The sequence below is a fragment of the Diadema antillarum genome, unplaced genomic scaffold, assembly GCF_040938485.1.
Source record: "Diadema antillarum isolate AM-2024a unplaced genomic scaffold, OU_Dant_1.0 scf00000064, whole genome shotgun sequence".
Taxonomy (NCBI): Eukaryota; Metazoa; Echinodermata; class Echinoidea; order Diadematoida; family Diadematidae; genus Diadema; species Diadema antillarum.
In genome coordinates this window covers 1,834,035-1,855,916 of record NW_027270953.1, presented here as the reverse complement: position 1 = coordinate 1,855,916, position 21,882 = coordinate 1,834,035, and positions in this window count along the sequence as shown.

Sequence of the window (21,882 nt, the reverse complement as noted above, 5' to 3'; positions counted from 1 at the left end):
GCAAATAATATACTGTATATTTGTTTGTTTGTTCATTTACATCTTAGAAGAGGGCTGGATAGCCCATATTTAGCTACGTTTTAAAGCTAGTCTTCCATGGGGTCCAGTTGGATCTGAGGTGGGACCACTTCACCGGGTTAAACACCCTGCTCTTTGCGATGTATAAATGAAGCAGGATCTTTTACGCGTATGAGTTGTTACTCTCTCATACACGGGACCTCCATTTTATCTCCTATCCGAGGGACAGAGTGTTTTGCCTCTTGCTAGAGGGGACGGTATGCTTACACACAACATTCATCAGTCCAGACTCGGGTTTGAACCCGGGCCCTTATGATCATGAGGCAGACGCGCTACACCCTCATGATGATACATGCCAAGTTTGATAAAATTTTACCTTGCATAAAAAAAAAAGAGAGGAAGAAAATGTAAATTTGGGCCACAATGGACCCCACAGGGTTCCAATCCAAGGGGGAAGGGTGGTAACTCTGGATTCGTCAGGAGCAAGCATGAAACTGCAGTCATCAATGTACTTTAGTATAGTATAGTATAGTATTAATTTAGCATTATCACTTCTGGTTCTTGGAGAAGGACTTTTTTTTAAAGATTCACGTTTTATGTGCAGGGAGGGGGGGGGGGATTTGGGCGCCTCATTGAAACAAACTGAGATCCTATCCCCCTATAAGGATGCTACCTTTCAAGTTTTGTGAAGATCCGTAATAGGATTTTGAAGAAGGAGATGAAAATGTAAAAAGTTTTAATACGACGCACGACGCACGACGCACGACGCACGACGCACGATGTAAGACGGACGCCTGACTTAGGAATTGCTTACTTGAGCCTTCTGTTAAGGCGAGCTAAAAATGAGCCTATTATCACCACTGTGCACAATTAATTACATCCACTTTTAGGTTTCATATTACGTGCCCGGTCAAAGAAGAAGAAGAAGAAGAAGAAGAAGAAGAAGAAGAAGAAGAAGAAGAAGAAGAAGAAGAAAGGATATACAGAAAATAAAACACACACACACATACAAAACAAAACAACAACAACAAGTTGGTTTTACAGTCTGCATCCGCCAGTCAGACTGAAAGTCAATCATTCGCCTCCGGTCTTGCCGCTGCGTCTCCATTTCTTGGCACTAAGGGAACTCCTTCCGGGTCATTGTTAGGAGGTGCCCCATCGTCCCGAGCGTTTGGCTGTTGCTGGATATTTATTGGCATTAAGGGAACTCCTTCCGGGTCATTGTCAGGAGGTGCCCCATCGTCCCGAGCGTTTGGCTGTTGCTGGATATTTATTGGCATTAAGGGATCTCCTTCCGGGTCATTGTCAGGAGGTGCCCCATCGTCCCGAGCGTTTGGCTGTTGCTGGATATTTATTGGCATTAAGGGATCTCCTTCCGGGTCATTGTAAGGAGGTGCCCCATCGTCCCCAGCGTTTGGCTGTTGCTGGACATTTATTGGCATTAAGGGAACTCCTTCTGGGTCATTGTTAGGAGGTGCCCCATCGTCCCTAGCGTTTGGCTGTTGCTGGATATTTCTTGGCACTAAGGGAACTCCTTCCGGGTGATTGTTAGGAGGTGCCCCATCGTCCCCAGCGTTTGGCTGTTGCTGGATATTTCTTGGCACTAAGGGAACTCCTTCCGGGTCATTGTTAGGAGGTGCCCCATCGTCCCTAGCGTTTGGCTGTTGCTGGATATTTATTGGCATTAAGGGAATTCCTTGCTGGCCATTGTTAGGATGTGCCCCACCGTCCCTTGCGTTTGGCTGTTGCTGGAGGATATCAAATGTAAAGGGGGAAATGATCATTATCAAATAGGGTCATATGGACTTCTCTTTCATTATCTATACCTTATAACGCTATATGACCAAGAAGTCGTTATAGCGAGCTTCATGATATCAAAAATAATGATAAGAATAACAGTAATAGCAATAGCGATAATCATAACAACAGTAATAATAATAATGATGATGATGATGATGATGATGATGATAATAATAATAATAAGAAGAAGAAGAAGAAGAATAAGAAGAAGAATGGCATTTATATAGCGCTTTATACCGGTGTTTTTAACGCACTGGTGCTATTTATACAAAAAAAAAAAAAACCACAACAACAGCACCAAACAAACAAACTAGAAAACACTTAGGCCCGAATTAACGAAGGTGGTACAATCTTTGTCCATGATTTAAACCATGGACAAAGACCGTAGTTTTGCATGGGGCGCCAAATGTCGCATGGCCTATTTCGTTACGAAATGAGTCATTTCGTCAACGAAATGTTCATTTCATTATTCATTTCAGATCCCAAAACAAGAGGTTGCTGGCATGCTGATAATAGAATATGAAAGAAGAGAGAGAGAGAGAAAAGAACTAATAAATGGTTTGGAAAAGAATACATCGTCGATAGTGAATACAAAAAGTGATGGACGGAGCTGCTAATGATGTTAAAGAAAACTAAATTAAAATGAAACGTTCCCATACTTTTAAATTGAAGTAATCCAGAAAGCCGGAGGAAATGTTTTCCCTTTTCCATGAGATCTAGATCCTAGATCACGATTCAAAAACTGGAACAAAACTCTGTATGTAGACAATTCAGCATTTGAATGAAATCTATTTCTTTTCAAAGATGCTTTCCCTTACACATGGTACACCACTTCATAAAACTGGAACAAAATCAAGTATATATGAGTGCAAACTGTGAATATAACAATTCCATCAAAGTTGCATTTCCCGCCAGTGGCACGCTACGATGCATAATTGGAACAAATTTAAATATAGTCAATAATATTGCTTACATGGTGTTTATATTGCAGGCCAGGCACAACTGGATCTTATTTTTAATCTAAAGTTGAGGCACTGTTACACAGAACAATATACCTATATTGAAGGAAACCATAACCCAAATATAAGTGTCAATTGAGTAGAAGTAGCATTATAACACACATCAGCCAAAGTTTGATGTAAAATCGGACAATCGATTCAAAAGTTATGAATTGTTGGAATTTTGGTGCCATCATCGCGAGAGAAGAAGACTAATACATTTCATGATGTCATTATGGAAACTTTAACGTATAAAAAATTCAACATAATACTTGCACTTTTCTAGCATAACGAAAGAGCTCATGACTTACCTCCTTCAGATAGCAGGGGGAATAATGTTACCCGTAATAGTTATGTCAGTTACAAGTTTCTAGAATGTGTGCTTTTCGTGAAAAATGAAATTTCGCGGAATTCTTATTATGTTCCTTATATTGTTGTCCATAATGATGTCATGAACTGTTGTCTTCTTATCCCGCAATGACGGCACCGAAACTTAAACAGTTCATTACTTTTGAATCAATTTTCCTCAAACTTTCACTGATGTGTTCTATTTGTATTCCTACTTTAACTCAATCCACATTTATATTACTTTCACTGTATTTGGGATGTGGCTTTCTCTAAATTATCCCATAGCACACATCCACAGCAAAATGTGAGCGAGATCCTGTCAAGAAATTAGACCGCGTTCACGTCCACAAGAAATAGCGGGCGGCGTATAGCCTTGTGTCAAGGCCCTCTCACTGTATGGTGAAGAGAGTCCAGCTTAGTGGGGTAGCGCGAGGCTGTCACGCTCGGCTGGGCTCGCTTCGCTCGCCCGTTACAGCGAGAGGGCCTCGACAAAAGGCTAGGTGGCGTATAGCTACTGATTTCAAAGCATCCTCGGGAGATATTTGAATTTATCTACCGAGGGAAGTAAAAACGAAGTGAGAGAAAAAAAAAATCAACAACTACGCAAAAATAATGAAATAGGTTGTTCGTATAAAACGCTCGGTTAAGTGGTCTGTGTCAGATCGTAATTGATTTTGTTATAATCAAGTGGTTGGGATTTTTTTTCTTTCACTTTGGTAGTTACCCGACCACTGCAGGTGTAGACGCGCGACAAACTGTATGAAGTGACATAATGTGGAGAGTGAACGATTGATAAGATAGATTGAATACTCTCATATTGATATAGGTTTTTTCCACCCAATTTCATCACATCATATTAATGAAAAGTTTCACACTAAATATAGCCGCCAAAGTCGAATATAAGTGGATATCATCATAATATGTATGCATGTATATGAGTATGAAAGTTATTTCAGATGACTGTTTGTCGAAGAACGATGAAGTTCAGGATAAGTCAAAGGCCCTATTTCAGAGTGCATTAAGTTTGCATTGTTTGTTCAAACAGACGAAATGCAACAAAGAACATATTATTACGCAGTAATGGAAAAATACTGCCCATATGCTGTAAATGTTTGCTGTTTGAATTTCTTATTGTTCCTCACGGCAGTGCTGATACGAATTTTAATGCATGTCTCGCCCAATTTTAATTTGAACCCGCTTTTTACACGTGCATGTGAAAAAAAATCATAAAAAAGAATGCTGATGAAATCAAATTTAATGAGCTAGATAGCACTTTTGAATGTTGATTTCGAAGATCGTTTAAATTCGCTCGAATTTGAATGATAGCACCTGTTAAATCGAATGCAAATCTGATGAAATTGTACGGGAAACCTATAATACGTAAAATTATTTTATTCGAATTCTTACGTTATTGTTCCGCAGTGGGCAGTTGACCCTCCGTAGAAAACATGATACCACCACCACGACTACGACCAGTCCCGGGATTACGACACAAATCACTATTATCGTTTTCTTATTACCGTGCGACAAACCTGTCAATGTGAAAAACAAAACAAAAACAAAAACAATAAAACGGAAGGTATAGACTGTAAGTCAGTAGAGCAGATGCATATGCCCTCTAGAGTTAGATAAAGTGCAGTGCCGTTTACTAGTTTACATGCACGGCAAAGTTGTTTTTTTTCTTTGATGAAGTATAGGTTTTCCTGGTCAATTTCATAATTTTGCCATTCAAGTTCCTATTTCGAGCATTCAATTTCACGCATTCCAGGCTCGCAGCACTGAATCAGCAATCACATTCAAAATCAGGTCATTCAAATTCAAAATCGGAGCAATCAATATTGATGTTGATTTTAGTCATTCAAATCTAAGATAGGAGCATGTATTTCACTGACTGACTGAGCAATGAGTTTTCAAGTTCATTTCAAGCAGGCGCTTGGCAGCAAGAAATTGTCGGTTATTATGAGAAGGCAACCATGCTTGTTCCAAATAAGTGCATTCAATTCAAAATAGTTTTTGCATTCATTTAGCTTGGGGCCACGCTTGCGTGTCTTTTCCACCACCTTTGAATAGATTGATCTTCATGATGACAATTCATTTTGCCCTATACGCCAACCATGTCATTCTAAAATTGAACATCACGATGTTAAAATGGCAGTCGTATATACGGCCACATCAAGCACTATACTCAAGTATATACAAACGATCATAAACTAAAGAGAGGTTGACTGGCATCTTTGAGAAAAGCGATTTCTACTTCATTGAAACTGATAACATAAACAAACGTCTTGCTTGTTTTGTGATATCTTATTGGTTTACACTTGCGGGACTATGTGAGATCTGTATTTTTGTTTTAGTTTGTCTTTAAATTGATGCATTATGTGGTTAGTGTTGGGGCATTGTCCTTTTTTAGTGCATGCAGTGTCACCAAGGAGTATGTTTAAATTGTCATTGTGTTGTTTGGATGCACTGCTGAATGGGCCTTATAATTCAAAATGTCTTGAAATGAATAACAAACCACGAATACAACAGAATAATACAACAACACTGAACATGTTATAATTTAATGCACATAAGCCTTGGTTGCGTATAAACCTCTTTGCTTGTTTTGTAAGAAACTTTCGCCCAATATACTGATACTGTTTGCCCCAGAATCACCCATTACCCCATTCTTCAAAAAGCTGTTCTATTTACTTTGTTAACAAATTGATTGCACGAAGAATGAAACTGGTCATTTGAAAATGAAATTGAACGCCCCAAACAAGCTCATTGGGACTACCGCGTGAATTTGAATGCACGGGTAGGAAATAACGTGTGTGTAATGCCCGCATTCGGAAATGGAACGCTCATGCGTGAATTTAATTTGAAGGAAACGAAATGGAGCTTCCTTAAATGAGATTGATTGCTCGGATTCTAAATTTGAATGCCCGAATATCTTTGCCTGCGTGCGATGCGTGAATTTGAATGTGCATTTATGAATTGGAATGACAAAGGCATGAAATTGTCCGGAAAACCTATTACTATATATTTTAGGGCGCCCTCTTCCGCTATGTGTATTTGAAATCTATAGATGTGAGGATTAAAAAAAAAACAATTCCAGTGTTGCTTAATGTTAGTCAATCGTGCATTATTTACACTTTGGGACTCCCTAAGTGCATAAAGTTTAGCATCATAGGCATATCTCTATATACTTCAACTTCATAGGCCGTGAAATTTAGGTGAGAAATAAAATGGTTTGACTGAATTTGGCTGTCCGTTTGTCCGTTTGTTCGTGAGGACTCGCGGAGATCTGGAAACATATCTGAAATGCACGCGGTCATCAAGCACTTTGTGATATAGTTCTCTTTGTTCTATAGACCGGGAAAACACATAAAAGCAATGCAGGGAGCCTGCCCACTTTCAAAATTTTGGTGGCCACCAAAACAACGTCTTTTCTTAAACAACATGGTGTTCCGACATCTATTTCCATTACTAAAAATGTCGAGCCTGTGTTAAATAACTGGTATTCATCAATGGCCATTCATCTATAGCGCATTTTCCCTTCCAATCACCGAAATCTATAATGTAACCGAGTAAACTCATTGTACCGTTTTCAGGAGCACGATTTCCAGACCCAGTTACAATTGTCGTCTTGTTACTGCTCTGTGTTGTCTTACAGTTCTCACAAGTTGTGATGGCAACGTCACTTTCGTCTGTTTGGCTGTCCCGGGTGGACACTGACACTCTTGAGGGTGTTGTGGTTGATTCTCGTGAAGTCGTCGAAGTTGTCGTTGTTTCACAGACTGTGTCTGACGCAATAGTGCAAGTAGTCATGACATGCGTTCCATCACATTCCGAGCATTCGTGACAATTTGTGCAATTATTGAAATTAGCCAGGAAGAATTTTAGAGGACAATCTTCACATCTACAGGTGGGAAAATGAAACAAGGTGAGAAGAAAAAAGGAGATAATGTAAACACACTCATAAAGACGCTCATAATTCATTTCATTTATTTCATTTCATTTCATTTATTTCCACTTTCATAATTGGTTTACAAACTTATGCACTAAAAACAAACAGACAGACAAACAAACAAACAAAAATACATGGTGTCAAATATGATAGTGGCGGAATCATGAGAAGCACAAAGTAGGCTTATTGAAAATGATCCCTTAAGAAATATTGTGATGTAAATATATGTATAAATCATTTATAATCATTGGTTTGTAACAGAATTGAAACAAACATGAATGCAAAATACGATAAGATTTACAACTTGAATCAAGAAAAAAACGGATACGTGTAGATATGAAAGTAGAGAAGAAAAGAAGAAAAACTCCATATTTAACTATTCGTCAACTTGTAACTTAATTACATCAAAAAGATGTTGTTTATATAATCTTTTAAATTGTCTTACGGTCTTACTGATCCTGAAAACTATATTCAAATTATTCCATAAAATAGTACCTTTGTAAAACATTGATGACTGCGTACAAGATGTGCGATTTAATGGGGGATGAATACTCTGAGCATTTCTAGTATTATAATCATGAATTGAACTATTGAGGGTAAATAATCAGAGTATACATCAGGGAGAAAACTATCATTAAGTTTAAACATGAATTCTAAGGACACTCTTCTCTTACAAATCCCAGCAAGCAAAATAAAAAGCCCAAAAGGAAAAAATTAGAAAGAAAGAAAGAAAGAAAGAAAGAGAAAGAGAAACAATGGGAGACGAAGCATTATTATTGCCTGCGCAGATCCCAAACTGTGGAATGACGTCTTATCATTAGAAGTCAGGAAATCTCTAACTCAAGACACTTTCTTTTTTTTTTCGTTTGTGAACTGTTCATTATCATCAAGTACATCAGAAACTTTTGCAATGCAGAATATATGTATATAGATTTTGCGCTTTGTAAATTTATATCATTATCATTTTAAAAAAAGTTTGTTTTTTTTTTCTCCACAGTGGAAACGATGGAATGGAGTCATAACAAAAACCTTTAAACTGTCCCGATTCCACAGCAATATTCCTTTTTACTCTGTTTCAGGAAATTAAAAAAAGAATACGCAACCACTTGTGAAAGTCATGTTAATCAACGGTGTCGAGATAATTTGGAACTTCCAAACATGTTATTGGTACCATGGTCACTGTTCGATGATTGTATCAGAGAAAACGAAAACGTAATTAAAAATCTAAGAAGTATACAGGGCCTACTGATTGTGGGGTTTCCTTTTTGTTGTTGTTTGGTTATCATGTACGTCAGCTTAAGTTCCTCGAAAGTGCAGGCTCTGCCCCGGCAAGAGCCCGCTTACTACATTTGTATATGCGAATATTGGGCTTTGGGGGTTGCACTGGGCATGTAGAGTCAAGTGAAAGTTTAGGTTTTCTCACATAGTTGTATGTTCACTCGCATTGATACATGAACTGACTTTCTTCTGGCCCGGCTCGCAGAGCATGAGACCTGTGGCACCGTTCGGGCAATCAGAACTCTCGTCGTACGTCATTTGAGAGTCAAACTCACAATCCCATTTCTGTGAAATGAATTCAGAAAAACATATCAAAGAACTCCGCTAGGAAGGTTTGAGAAAATTACATTGGCGCCATCTAATTTTACGTAAGCTATATAGTCCATCTTCAAGCTTCACATATTGTATTCGTATACATGTTGTAGGCTACTTTCAAGACTAATCATTGGGCCGAATGCATAAAACAAGCAATTGCTTCAAGCAAAAGCACAAGCTCGTCTAGCAGAAGGTCTAGCTCAAGCAATTGCTTAAAGCCATATGCATAAACTTTTGCTTGTGCTTATACCTTTTGCTTGACCCGCACAAGCAATTGCTTGCGTTTCCAACAAAAGGGACGTCACGCCTGTGCGAACACAAGAACAAAGGAGTGTGGCAGCATGTATTTGAAAGGGCATGTGTGTGCGAAAACATTTCCTGACATAGCAGAAGAGCTATGAAATGACACTCATAAATGCACACACAGAAGCACACACACAAGAATACACACACATGATTCCCATCACTGTTTTACAGCAGCCCGGATCTTCCAGATCGCACGTAGAGCGGGTCTATTTGCTCTCCACCGAAGTCAGACGTCTTACCTCTTTTTCATCACATTTTGCGTGCTAACCACTAGACATTCCCGTTGTTGAAATAAAAAAGTTTTTTACTCTACTTATGAGTAATTTCTTGTAGATTTATACCACTCCTTCACAAGTGTGGTTTTTCTTTCATGAATATGAAAATGATACTTAAAAGGGAACGTCCCAGCTAAGCAAAAGCTCAAGCTCATTTTACAGAGCTTGGAAAATTGTAAGCAACTGCTAGCAAGATCTAGCAAAAGGTATGTTTTATGCATACGTTTTTAAGCAAATGCCTGGTCTCTAAGCAATTGTTTGAGGGCAGCAAGCAACTGCTTGTGCTTGCTAGCAAGCAACTGCTTGTGCTTGCTAGCAAAAGCTTCTGCTCGCAAGCAATTGCTCGTTTTTATGCATACGGATTCGAGTATTCGAGTATTGTTATGCAAATGAGGTGAAACTGGAATTAATGTCAATTTATAGAGGACAAATAAGAGTAAAAATCTAACACCCAATCACTATTACTCATCCTTCACTTGTAAGAAATCTGCTCAAAACTAATAATTTCTCAGGGGTATGAATAATTTTGTTGTTAACTGTATATAGAGACATATATCCGGTATATACTAATACATTGCATTTGCTCTGCGTATTGGCAGTACTAGAAATAGTAACGATAATGTCTCAGTAGAGGAATTTGAATCAAAATCAAGGCAATTGCCATTTAATGCATTCCTCTATTATGACACTATCATTACTGTATGTAACATACATTTTTATACACATAGAGAGAGGGAGAAAGACACACACAAGGGGTCTCGACCGTGTGAAGAACCAGCGTAGCTTATACACAATATATACACTTGTATGTATATAATATATATATATATATATATATATATATATATATATATACATATATATATATATTTCTTATCAATCACCAACGATGAATTTGATAGTTCACTTACCACATTCGAGGCCATGCTTCCATAGTTCCAGATGAGCGCGATAGACAGAAGAATACAAATAGTATTCTCTTTCAATGTCGCCATGTTTTCTGACTCTGTGATTTTAGAGAAATGTATACATCGTGTGTATATATCATAATTGCTATAATATATCACAAAATATCAAAACGATCGTGATAATACAAGACAAGAAAAAAAAAAGGACATGATGATGACAATATTGGCCACATTATGAATGATTGAAAGAAGTTTCAAATATCTTATTTCTAAAACTACAATCATCACCACGTGTCCACAATATTCAATATATCAGTCTATGTGAACTGAAGTCTTATCAGTTATTTACACGGCATCAAATTCGGACATGAAATAACGTATTGCGGTTTAATGTCGATATGAATGATATGAACGTGAATCCAGCCAACGAACTGCAAATAATGTAAAGGATGCGTAAATGTTGCATAATGAAGACGTAAATACCTACAGTGATTCGGACTGTCTTTGGGAGCAGAGAACATGATACAGAAAGCAGTCACAGAGACGTTATCGGCAGAGAAAAATTCACGAGGATCTTGGATATTTATATAAAGGCCGTGTCACACCTTTCCGGGCAAGCCTTGCGTGCGACCTACGAAGAACAATTTTTACAACCCGAAGGTCCCCGCAGATGACCCGCGCAGGACAGTACCTAGCACGAATTTCACCCGCAGTCTTCCGGAGGTGCGCGCGCAAATCTTTTTACCTGCAACCATGTTAAGGCCCTGTCACACCTTTCCGGGCAAGCTACACGGGCTTATTGCGTGTAGAGATTTTCCAGCATACCGGACAATTTCTGAGGGCGGACAAGGATTTGGGCGAGTCAGTGCATGTGTCTTACTTGCTGGACGCGTTCTACTTAAATTCGACTTGCGGATATACTGTGTGACCTGTCTACCAGTCGCGTGGGGGCTGACAAATCAGTGAAGAAATTCCTCTGAAGGAATGACAGAAGTCACACAGAATGTCATTATCTTGGCTGCATACGGGGTCTGCAAATTACCTGCGTACGAGTTGCCTGCGAGATGCTGCCGCTAGGGGCCTCCTACTGGCGTTCTGCGTGGACCTCTCCGGGCATCCCAGTGACTCACCCGGAAAAAGTTTTGGTCATGCTCAAAACTTGGCTGCGGTTAAATCGGACTTGCGTGCGCACCTCCGGGCAACTACAGGCAAGATACGCGCTAGGTACTAACAGGTGCGGACCAACTGCGGAGAGCTCCGGGTAGCAAATTTGTATTCCCGCAAGTCAAGCCGCAAAACTTCCCCAGATACGGTATGACAAGGCCTTGAGCATGCTCAAAACTTGTTCCGAGTGAGTCGTGGTTGTTTATTTATTCATTTATTTATTTAAACATCTTTATTCAGGATTACATGATCAGCAAATGTACTGATTTTCATCAAGGTCCTGAGATACAAAATAATATTATATAAAATCATTTACAATATATACAGATACATACTGAAAAAATTCCAAATCAGCTACAGTTTCATCAAAATAAGGAAAATGGGAATTAAATACATAATAAAAATTTTCATTTTATTAATGTACAATTAAAGATAAATCAAAAATTTTTGCACTTGAAAGATGAAACTCTTTTTCAGTTGAGATAAAAACTACCACACATACATACACACAACACACGTACGAGTACATATGTACACACACACACACACACAACACACATACGTACACACAACACACACACACACACACACACACACACACACACACACAAATTGATACATAAAAGCCAGCACACACATACATACACATCAGTCACATCACATACAAAAAGTTGAATGGAAAAACATACTTCGGCACAGCATAACCATTACAATGCAGACACACACTCGCAACATACAATAATAAGCACAGGTTACTCACTGAAAAAGAGGGGAAACCTTTCAAATAATCACCAAACAATGATTAATGATATAAATGAATAATCATATGTATATGAATTGAAAACAAGGATCACAAAGAATAATTTCCTGTAGCTGAGATGTTTACAAAGAGAATAACAACGAAGCAAAACAATACTACACACAAAAAAAAATATAATCAGTCAAAACAATGGTCAAATTATATATAATTCTGACCAAACAGAGATAGTTAAATGTAACAGTCAGTTAACTGACTATGCACCAAAAAGTCAGTTAAAAACACTAATTTGTTTGGGCAACAGATTAAAAATATCTTTTTTTATGTAACATTGTTAAAACTGGTTAACGACTGAGCATTTTGTAAATCTTCAGATAAATTGTTCCAGACTTGCGCACCTACATATCTAAAAGATCTTTTAAAACACTCCAGATTAGGGGCAAGACCATGAATACACTTGAACATCAAAGTAGCCAAGAAATAATCCCGTCTTTGTTCAAAAGATTGCCAGAAAAGCTCTTTCACTAAATCTAAACCATGAGTAGTAAGAAAGTCAAAATTCCCTGTAACAAAACGGGCTGCTCTCTTTTGCAATCGAACAAGTCCGGATTTATAGCCAACACAACAATTTCCCCAAACAGAGCAACAATAATCAGTACAAGACTGAATAATCGTTTTGTAAAGGATATTCAGCAATGTATTGAGCATTCAGAAATTTACGTAATATACCAAGAAAATTAATTTTAAATGAAAGAGATTTACAAAGTTTGTTGACATGCTGTTTCCACGACAGGTTCTCGTCGACTTCAATACCCAAATATCTTATACTTTTTACTTGTTCAATCTGATGATTTTCAACAAATATATTAAGCTTTTCAGACGAAGAAGATTTCAAAAGCATAACTTTAGTCTTATCAACATTGATTTTTTAATTTGTTATTTTCATACCACTTGCATAATTCATTTAAACTATTTTGCAATGTATCAGTAACCTGATCAAGATTTTTGTGGGAAACGTAAAATACAACATCATCAGCAATAATACAATAGCGAGCTGATTTCAAACTTGTTATGATATCGTTAATGAATACAAGAAATATAGTGTGGCAAAGTGTGCTCCCTTGGGGGATACCTATTTTCATTTCTCTCATACTCGATAAAACACCATTACAAAAAACGACTTGTTTTCGACCCGATAGGTAATTTAAGAACCATTTCAATTCAGTATCCGAAACTCCATATTTAGTCAGTTTGAATAATAAAAGATCATGGTCAATACAGTCGAAACATTTTGATATGTCTAGAAAACATGCTGCTACCATTTCATGTTCATTGAATGCTTCATACCAATCATCTGCTACTTGATGAAGGCAAGTATTTGTGGAATGATTAAGTAAAAATGCATGCTGATCAATCGTAATGAAGTTATGTTTTCGAAGATAAGATAAAAATTGGGAATTTATTACCTTCTCAATTGTTTTGGCAATGTGACACCTACAGCAATAGGTCTATAATTAGATTTGTCAGATTTATCACCTTTGCCCTTATAAACTGGTGTAATTTTTGAAAGTAGCCAGTCAGTTGAAACATCACCTGTTTTTAAACTAATATTAATTATCTGCATTAATGACTCGGATATAAGCGCAGCTGACATACGCAACAGCTTAGTATAAAATGAAAGTACATCGAGTTTATTCATTCAGATTTGTAAGTTGTCTGCACACATAATCTATTTCAACACCACTGAAAGAAAATTTATACAGGCTAGGTGGATTATGCCATACCGGAAATTTTCTTTGGAATGAATTAGCTATGGTTCTGCTAATATTTATGAAATAATCATTCATTTCATCTGCAGTTATTTCACTAGGCAAAGTATTAACATATTATGTAATACCAGTAACTTTATGAAGTTCTTCCCAAAGTACTTTGGGGTTGTTTACGTGATTCTTTGAAATATCATCAAAATAACTTTGGTTTTTCTTCCTAATACACGTTGTTATCTCATTTCTTAATTCACAATATTTTACTAAATCAGATTTACATTTCGATCTCATAGCAACTCTTTAAAAATAATCTCGTTTATGGATCATTTCAATAAATCTGTAGTCATCCATTGATAACTGTCTTTCACTCAGTCTCTAGATTGTTTCAATGGGGCATGCTTATTACACATATCCAAAAAAAAAAGCTTCTTTCCACATACGCCATTGTTCTTTGGCTGAACGATTGGTCTTTTCCAGTGGATCAGTCCCAGATAATATATCAGATTTTCTTATATCATAGAGAAAAGAATCATTATCAAATTTCTTATAACTACGATAGATTACCATTTTATGTTTACTCGATGGATTTTGCACACCTATCACGGTATAGATAAGATAATGATCACTGAGGGCTATTTGACCAACTTCACTCAATAAGTGCTTTTCAGGAATAGAGCATAAAATAAGATCAAGACACTTAGAAGAGGAGGTGGGGACTCTAGTTGGCTTAGTGATTAATTGAGTTAATATGAATACATTTTCAACTGTTTCCTTGAAATTATTTCCAGACAAATTGGGGGATATATAATCAACATTAAAATCGCCCAAGATTACAACGGCTTTCATTTCAATTACGGCTTTCTCTAAACAATTAATAAAATCATTAAGAAAAATACTCTTTGAGTTTGGAGGACGATAAAAGCTTGCCAATAACATCTTTTCATTTTTACTTAGACTCACTTCAATCCAAATCGACTCACGTGTAGGGTGTTCTAAATCACATCTTGAGTTACATGAAATTGATTTTTTTTTACAAATATGCAAACACCACCACCTCTTTTCTCTTCCTTCCTATCCTTACGGAAAACTGAATACTCTTCTGTGCATAATTGTTCGTTGCTAAAAGAATTATTAAGCCAAGTTTCCGAAAGACAGAGTACATCAAAATCCAATTTATATAATAAAAATCTTATTTCATCAATTTTATCGACCAAACTTCTAACATTTAAACGACCAACTTTGAGACCACTTACAGAATCTAAATAACTTTGACATTTATCATAATCATTCTGAATGGTTTCATCTACAGGGCAAGATTTGTCAGAAAGAGCTTCAGTTAGGGGAAGGTCCTCAGGAAAGATTTCATTGGCACTCTCTTCCTGGCCCAAGAGCTAATACGGACAAGATTTGGATTTTTGACCGTATTGTGAACAGCAATAACATCGTAGATACATTCCATGCCTGCACACAGCATGAGAGCGATGGTTTGGTTCATTACAGAAGTAGCATGTTCCAGTCAAGCTGTTTGTCAAGGGTGGAAGTTGTACAACGGATGCAAACGACTTTCCCTCCGGATTTGAGAAGTAGTTACTCTGTTGAAATGGGAATGGAGGTGGAATTCTCGGGTGTGTGTGGATTTCATTGCTGAACGAGCGAGGCAGGCCAGGTGAAATGACAGGTAAGCTCAGCGATCTGGAGCCAAAGGTTGGTTTGAAGAGGGTGTTCGCTAGCAGAGGTAAACGCAGAACACCAGTGGGAGACCCTTAGCGGCAGCACCACGCAGGCAACTCCAACGCAGGTACTTCTCAGTCCCTGTATGTCGCTCTTCAAAACTAAGGCCGTGTCACACCTTTCCGGGCAAGCTAATCGGGCTTGTTGCGATGAGGGATTTTCCGCACGCAGGAAAATTTTCCGCGGGCAGACAAGAATGTTTGCGAGTTTCGCACCTGTTTCTTACCAATTAGACACGTACTACTTACCTTCTACTTGCGTGTATTCCATGTGACCTGCGTGAAAGCTTTGAAACCGATCCGTTTTCTGTTACGAGCGACTTACAGGTACTGAGATGTACCTGCTTTGGAGTTGCTTGCGAGGTGCTGCTGGTAAGGGTCTCATACTGGTGTTCTGCGTGTACCTCTGCGGGCGAATCCCCATGACTCACTCTGAACAAGTTTTGAGCATGCTCAAGGCCTTGTCATACCACATCTGGGGAAGTTTTGCGGCTTGACTTGCGGGGAAACGAATTTGCTACCCGGAGCTCTCCGTAGTTGGTCCGCACCTGACAGTACCTAGCTCGTATCTCGCCTGTAGTTACCCAGAGGTGCGCACGCAAGTCCAATTTAACCGCAGCCAAGTTTTGAGCATGACCAAATTTTTTTTTCCGGGTGAGTCGCGGGAATGCCCGGAGAGGTCCACGCAGAACGCCAGTAGGAGGCCCTTAGCGGCAGCACCTCGCAGGCAACACCCACGCAGGTACTTCGCAGTCTCGTATGCCACCAAGATAATGACATTCTGTGGGATTTCAGCCATTCCTTCAGAGGAATTCCTTCACCGAGTTGTCAGCCCCCACGCGACTGGTACAAAGGTCACACAGTATACTCGCAAGTAGAATTTAGGTAGAACGCGTCCAGCAAGTAAGACACATGCGCTGACTCGCTCAAATCCTTGTCCGCCCTCAGGAATGCCCGGTATGCTGGAAAATCCCTACACTCATCAAGCCCGCGTAACTTGCCCGGAAAAGTGTGACAGGATCTAAACATAGTTGCGGGTAAAAGATTTACGGGCGCACCTCCGGGCGACTACGGATGAGATACGTGCTAGGTACTGTCATGTGCGGGTCATCTGCGGGGACCTCCGGGTAGTAAAAATTGTTCTTCGCAAGTCGTACGCAAGGCTTGCCCGGAAAGGTGTGACACAGAAAACGAATCGGTTTCAAAGCTCTCACGCAGTTCACATGGAATGTACGCAAGTAGAAGATAAGTAGCACGCGTCTAGTAAGTAAGACACAAGTGCGAAACTCGCAAACATTCCTGTCTGCCCGCGGAAAATTCTCCTGCGTGCTGGAAAATTCCTCCTCGCAACAAGCCCCGAAAGGTGAGATTATATACGGCCTTTAGGTTGGACACGATCGAGAAACACACAGGTCTACACACATAGTAGCCAGATATGTGTCGAGGCATGAGTGTTCGCACGAGAATTACAATGTATTTTTTAAAAGTCTTTCTCACATGTATATTGTTATAATAAATTCAAGGCTTGTGTGCGAAATGTAAAGCACACATATAACATGAACGACTCATTGCTCTGATAGAGTATTTGCTTTTCTCAGTGTAGTAGACCCGAAATACGACCATATAAAACCGAGCAGCGTCAGCCTACATCTTGCACAGAAGTTATCATTTCGATGGAAATAACAGCCTGAATAGAAGTATAGTTCTTATCATCAATGTCGAAGGAAAACCGAAATTATACATAAAGTACGGAATTTGCTTTCACTTCGTTAAACCTGACACAAAACGGGTTGTAATTATTGGTATGTAACAGCGCATTATTATTTTCTTCGGAATTACAACATTTTGTTCTAAGATAGCTTTTATCGTCTATGACAGCGTGTGAAACTTTGCTTTAATAATCAGCAGACAAAGGTTAATATTACAGAAGTTATTACTCACATCAGGCGCAGTGCAATGCAGTGATTTCACAAAGTTGAAATCAAAGTTCGTCAATCAGGCTTCCTGATGTTTGAAATGCAGTGATTGATCTGAACAAACTTAATGCTCGCATTGTGAATGTGACACGTAGACTGATATTGACAAGAGCATACTCATTCTGGCACAAAAAGAATCCTCACTACCTTATTTAGACGGGGTAACACTTTGAGCAACATGGACCTTGATCGATGGTACCCTAGCGCGCTAAAGTTTTCTCATTGTATAGGAAACTGATCGTGGGAAAGAATGCAGAATAGATATTACCAGCATGCAAAAGATATACAAAAAATGCGCTACGTTTACAGAAGGTACAGCTGATCAGCGGAATTTGACATCAGTGACTGCCTATAACCTTGTAAATTGGCAGCTGAGAATACAACGTACAATACCCTAAAAGGCACTTTGAATAAATGTATCTTGTTCTAGTTAGGAAATAACAAAACAAAATGAATGTACCTTCTTGAAATACAATAAAGGATTCAGTTTTAAAAGATGTCACATTATATTTGTATGTTATCCACATCACAATAAGTGGTTGTCTTTTAGTCATTCTATTGACCTTACTTCCATTTAACATGTCGAAACCTATTTTTGTGAAATAAAACCCCTAACTAGTGATAGAAAGCAGAGTAAAAAAACAACAACAACTATATCCTTCTTTCGGGAAAACGTCGACGACGCTGTTTATGCCTACAAACATTTCCTTTCGACTTTTTTCGACATGAGTGCGTAGCAAAGTGCAGCACCGTACACGTGTGCAGAGAGACCTCCCCAGGTCAGTTGCCCTGGGTTACCATTGTACGAAAACGATTACCGTCACGGAACCCTATTTCATGTCACGCATAATAAAGACATGCATATGATATTATCACGCACATTGCATTTGCAAACATTTTTGTGCTGCTCATTCTATGCGTGTTAGGGGGGGGGGGGAACACACACACACACACACACACACACACACACACACACACACACACACACACACACACAAATGAAATAGAATAGATAAACCTCCAAATGTTGTTATGGCGACTGTATGACTCCGCTAAAGTGCATTATTCTCTCAATAGCTCTTGACAGTACAATTCATGCTGCCAGGGTCAGATTTCACAATGCAATTAGAAAAGAATTAGAATTATAGTCATGTATCTCTGAGGTAGAGTATCGTTTCTTTCGTTGTTGTTGTTGTTGCTTTTCTCTAGTGTGACTTTAATTCCCATCCTATAATGTAGACTGAAAAGCCAATTCACGTTTCTTTTACGGTAGAATACAGTAATCTCACATCAACAGATCTGTTACCGCTTCAGCAAGTTCACACATGGAAATAAGAATTATAGAATGATAAAGATACGAAATTCTAAAGTTTGGTGAATATCATCTGACTTATAATTTCAGTTCAGTATTATATTGCCCAAGAGGAGACTGCAAACTTCAAGCAGTCCCCCCCCCCCTCATTTCCAAAAATGTAAATTCTAATTCGATATAATCAGAAAGGCCACATTTACAACTGGTTCACAGCATTTTGCTTTGTTACAACATTGCAGGCCCACTGGAATGTGTTAGGAGCCTATGTGTATGTAAATATTTAGTGTTGTTGGAAATGAAAAACAAGTGAAATGAAACGAAATGAAATGAAATAGAACAAATGATAACATTTACAAATGAAATGGTGTTGTCACTGCTGTGCAGGACCCCATCGGCTTAATATGGAAACTAAATTATCTCTTTGTTTAAAAAAAAGAGATAAAATCAGAGAGATTTAAGTTTATTATGAAGATGAACATCATTTGCCTCAATAAAACGCGTATGATTGTATACAATATTCACTATTTCGTGAGACACGCAACACCTTAGAATTCAGTACGATATTTCGAGCAATACACTCTATAGTTTGAATTAACATTCAATAACACTGCGTCATATCGCCACCTACATCTGTTATAGTCATTGTGTCAATGTATCATGGCACATTTTACGTGTTTTGTCAATCACAAGGTGCTAAACGATTGTATAATATCGACTGCAATAACAAATGATGAAAAACACGCCCGAAACAGTTGCATATACATGCAGCGCACACATGGAAGCAAAAAGATAACAGATGTGACGATGATTGGCAACGAAGCCCGTTTGCATTTACCATATAATGCAAACATATAGTTGCTCTTGTCATATTTGCCGTATGAAATACTATCATTTCAGCAGATGAATTCAGTATTTGTATTTGTATTTGCCTTTATCGGTATTGGAAACAGGTCTGCCCAATGTTCGCCCCTCGCACCCATTTTGATTGAAATTAAATGATACTGATGATATTTATATTTATCTTCTATTGGCCTATGACATTCTCCTCAATCTGGTGGCCTGTGTAGGCTATTATGTCTATAGGGATTTCAGAATTCAGTATGGAACAGATATGTTGGAGGGACTTTTTATCCACTCCTAGATAGTCCAGGCAATCTCCATCCTTCCTTGATTTAAATTTGAATTTGAATTCCTCAATCACACACACACACACACACACACATTATACACACACACATTCATACATGTATATATATATATATATATATATATATATGCGCGCACACACATACACACAACACACACAACACCACACACACACACAAACAAACACACACAGACACACACACACACACACACACACACACACACACACATATATATATATATATATATATATATATATATATGAAATTGAGCCTATTTATACATGTATAACACACTTACTTCTTGATATATAGAGCTGTGATGTTTCTCAGTAGTTGGGCGCGAAGTTCTCACATGTGACCGCAAAAAATAGAAATAAAAAAGCTAAAAAAAGATTGATCTAACTAGGCCTCAAAAAAGATCGCAGGAGCCAAAGTGGGCCTCTGGCTAAAAAGAGGAGGAAGAAGGAGAAGAAGAAGAAGAAGAACAAAAAAGAAGTGTGTGGATGAAGAGTATGATTTGGGAGGGTCCATTAGTATACTCAATAGCACTCGAGATAGACACAATCACAGTGAAGACAAAACTATAACTTAAATACATTGCATCAGCCTGTTACACGAGTCTAGGATCATGATTGTCAACTCTTTAGATTACATTCGACATCGTTCGGGGGGGGGGGTCTTTTTTAATTGAAATCAAGTATTCCCTGTCAACAGCGTATAGATTACAATCGATTTTGTAAATTTACTGATTTAATTTTGCCAAAACAGAAAGAAACTAATGTCCATGTCACTAGAAGCCAACACACTATCGCTTAGACCTCACATATAAATTCTTTATCACCATGCTACACGTATTGTATGTAAATACGTATCTGATACATATCTAAACGTTTATGCTCAACACAGATCTAAAAAGAGAACATCCGGTATACTTTTGAATTTTGAGAAATAAATGTCCCTTCGTGGTAAAAGCAACAGAATGACCCAAACTACGTTTATAACTCGTATATGCAATTGCCACTAACTCAGAAAAGGGAAAAGACGATTCATTTACATCTTCGTTTCAGTCAGTTACACATTTTGGACGCGCGCACCTCGAAAATGCTGGTCATTTTATTATCATCACGTTATTCGGCTGCTTAAAGATCTGTATGAAAACGACGTCATTGAAAAACTGGCGAGAAGTAAAAGCCACAGGCAACCGAAAACGATGCACGATACTTAACAGTGACAACTGGACTTTCCTTATTTCAAGTTGTTTATCCTGGCCATTCCGTATGCCCTGGAGCAAGCCAAGAGCTCATCAAAATATCGCAATTGGTCGTGTGATGGATCCTTTGGGGTGAAGTCACAGGCGTAATGTGTAATTTTTAACTTCGTGCGAGGTTAGCAGAGAACTTGGTCAAACGCCGATGAACAGTTATAGCGGGTTCGATGCCTACAGAAGGTCGATGGCACCCGAATGACACACGCATCATCGAGCTACATGAAGATGTGACTAATGGACACACGAAGGAAAAGGGATGGTTGTACACGAAGATTTTGCATTCGCCCATGGAATTTGCTGCTGGAGCATGAGAAACTCCACTGGCGGTCATACGATGACTTAAATTGCCATCACAGATGATCAGCTGTTGATACTATCGCAGCCGAATCGGAACATTAAAATTTCTTTTATCGTATATCCATCTTTGCTGAACCTCAGGGACACAGTGAGGCCTGCATTTCTTACGTTCATGTTTCAGGCTTCTTCCTTTGACAATGATATCGAATTCATGAATGCACTTCGGTCATAATATATATATATATATATATATATATATATATACTGCGA